The sequence below is a fragment of the Athene noctua genome, chromosome 10, assembly GCF_965140245.1.
Source record: "Athene noctua chromosome 10, bAthNoc1.hap1.1, whole genome shotgun sequence".
In the NCBI taxonomy this organism is placed as follows: Eukaryota; Metazoa; Chordata; class Aves; order Strigiformes; family Strigidae; genus Athene; species Athene noctua.
This window is the reverse complement of record NC_134046.1, coordinates 24,851,107-24,854,461: the sequence shown is the minus strand read 5'-3', so window position 1 is coordinate 24,854,461 and position 3,355 is coordinate 24,851,107.

Below are 3,355 nucleotides of genomic sequence, written 5' to 3'. Positions count from 1 at the left end.
TCGAATCCCCTCATATGCTGCCAGTATCTCCTTTTCAGTTGGAGTGTAGTGGGCTTCTGATCCTCGATATCCCCGGCTCCAAAATCCTAATGGTCGACCTCGAGTTTCACCTGGTATCTTCTGCCAGAGGCTCCATGTGAGTCCGTGCTCCCCAGTTGATGTATAAGGTATATTTTGCACAGCTGGTCCTGTCCGAACAGGCCCAAGAGCTACCACCCGAGCTATCTCTTGTTTGATGTGCTCAAAGGCTTGTTACTGCTCAGGACCCCACTGAAAGTTGTTCTTCTTTTGGGTCACTTGATAGAGAGGGCTCACACGCTGACTGTAACCTGGAATATGCATCCTCCAAAATCCCACAAGTCCTAGGAAAGCTTGTGTTTCCTTCTTGTTGGTCGGTGGAGACATAGTTGCTATTTTGTTGACAACATCCAATGGCACATGACAGCGTCCATCTTGCCATTTTATTCCCAAGAACTGAATTTCTCGTGCTGGTCCCTTGACCTTGCTTTTCTTTATGGCAAACCCAGCTCTCAGAAGAATCTCAATTACTCTTTGTCCTTTCTTGAACACTTCTTCTGCCTCATTGCCCCACACAATGATGTCATCAATGTATTGTAGATGTTCAGGGGCATCACCCTTTTCCAGTGCAGTTTGAATTAGTCCATGACAAATAGTGGGGCTGTGCTTCCACCCCTGGGGCAGTCGATTCCAGGTACACTGGACACCCCTCCACGTGAAAGCAAACTGTGGCCTGCACTCTTCTGCCAAAGGAATTGAAAAGAATGCATTGGCAATATCGATTGTGGCGTACCACTTGGCTGCCTTTGACTCCAGTTCATACTGGAGCTCTAACATATCTGGTACAGCAGCACTCGGTGGTCGCGTCACTTCATTCAGGCCACGATAGTCTACTGTTAACCTCCACCCTCTGTCAGACTTTCGCACTGGCCATATTGGGCTATTAAAAGGCGAATGTGTCTTACTGATGACACCTTGGTTCTCCAGTTGACGAATCAATTCTTGGATGGGAGCCAGAGCGTCTCAGTTTGTGTGATACTGCCGTCGGTGCACGGTCTTTGTAGCAATTGGCACCTGTTGTTCTTCAACTTGCAACAGTCCCACAACAAAAGGATCTTCTGAGAGGCCAGGCAGATTAGACAACTGTTTTACCTTTTCTGTATTCACACTGGCCACACCAAAAGCCCATCGGTATCCTTTTGGGTCTTTGAAGTATCTCCTCTTGAGATAGTCAATGCCCAAGATGCAAGGGGCTTCTGGGCCAGTTACAATGGGATGTTTTTCCCACTTGTCCCCAGTCAAGCTAACCTCGGCCTCCAATACTGATAGTTCTTGACAGCCCCCTGTCACTCCTGAGATCCAGATAGGTTCTGCCCCTCTATAACTTGACGGCATTAGTGTACATTGTGCCCCGGTGTCGATTAAAGCCTGGTACTTCTGTGGATTTGATGTGCCAGGCCATCGAATCCACACTGTCCAATACACCCGATCATCCCTTTCCTCCTCCTGGCTGGAGGCAGGGGCCCTCTATTCCCGTTCTTGGTCAGAGTACTCACTGTCTGACTCTTGCCGTGCCAGGCCGGAGGTTCCTTCTTCAGGGTCAAGGGAGGTGATCTCCGTCTTTCTGTATCTGGGAGATCGCTGGTTACTTCCTTGTGGTTTTACACCAGCTACATTAACAACCTTCTTGGATGTCTTCTTGTTGGCAGGGGTCTTTCCTCGCAATTCATGTACACGTGCTTCCAACTTAAAGGTGGGTTGACCATCCCACTTCCTCATGTCCTCCCCCTGGTCGCGCAGGAAGAACCAGAGTTCGCCACGTGTCATGCACCTTGGCTTCCCTTTCCCCCTGACTGGGAGAGAAGAGAAATGATTTCTTGGGGAGCTCCTAACATCCAGGGCACTCGCCCGTAGAGATGAGGAGGTACCAAGACTCTCTTCAAAGTTCTGAAGCCAGGAAGAGACTGCCTCCACAGTTGGTGTACATCTTAGTCCTTCTCCTGCATCCATTTCTGGGTAGTGCATCGCGGCCAAGCCGGCAGAATACGAGGATGGCGCACCTTTAATCACCTTCCTCCACATGGCCCGTGTGCATGGGACATCCTCTGGATTTTTAGGGGCTTCATCATTATCTGGATCACCATAGATGACTTCCATCACTGCTAATTCTCTCAGGTACTGGACACCTTCATCTGCAGTAGCCCACTTCCCTGGGGTGTGGTCCATAAGATCTTCCTTAAAAGGATACCTTGCTTTAACACTTGAAAGGAGCCGTCTCCACAGACTGCAAATTGCTGTCTCTTTTCCAATTCCCCTTTCAATTCCTCAATTTCTAGCAAGGGAACCCAGCTGTTGGGCTTCCTCACCTTCCAGCTGTTGAGCATCTGCCCCGTTATCCCAGCATCGCAGCAGCCAGGCAGCGATCCGCTCACCCGGCTGGCGGCAGTAGTCTTTCCGCAGATCTCGCAGTTCTGATGACGTCAGGGACCGGGTAGTTTCTGCCTCCTGTTTCAGTTCTGTTATTCCCTCTTCTGACACCTTTGCTGAAGGACCAGCTTCTTCCTCCTCTTTCTCCTCCCTTATTAATCGAGGGTATGGGCCTGTTGTTCTCCTTGTCCATTGTTTCTTTTTTACTACTGGGGCAATCTCTGTTGTTGTTATTGTTTGAGTTCCCATGTCAACCACAGCCCTTTGAGAGTGCTGAACTGCAGCTCGATAAGCACAGGCCAGGCCCCAGTACAGCGCTAGAAGTTGCTGATTCTCATTGGGATAGGCAAGACACCCCTCTATCAGGTGATGTGTCAATTTGGTGGGGTTGCTTGCCTGTTCAGGGGTGAGATCCCAGGCTACAGGAGGTGATAACCATCCTAGGAATCTGCCCAACTCCTTCCACTCTCCCTGCCACCCAGGAACAGGCCGCCTCAGAGCACATTTTGGCACCGATTCACTCAAAATTTGCCTTCTCTTACACCAAGGGCATACCGAGCTCCACACAACCCACAACAGGCGAACAGCATTAATAAAGAGTATCAATGAACTAACATAAGGATGACTAAGTACCTCGGGAGCCTGCAAAATAAAACCACTCATGATGTTCCCAATTCCTTACAGCATGTTCCCGAGCTTAACAAAATAAAGATAAGCAGCGCAATAAACAAGCCCGTGACCAGCACAAGAGCTTGTTGCTTAATAACTACTATAGCTACAGCACATTTAATATAAAACTGCCGTTGTTTTGCCCCACGTTGGGCGCCAGAATAGACTGTGATGGTTTGACTCTGGCTAAATGCCAGGTATCCACCAAGTCGCTCTATCACTTCCCCCCCCCCTTCCCTTT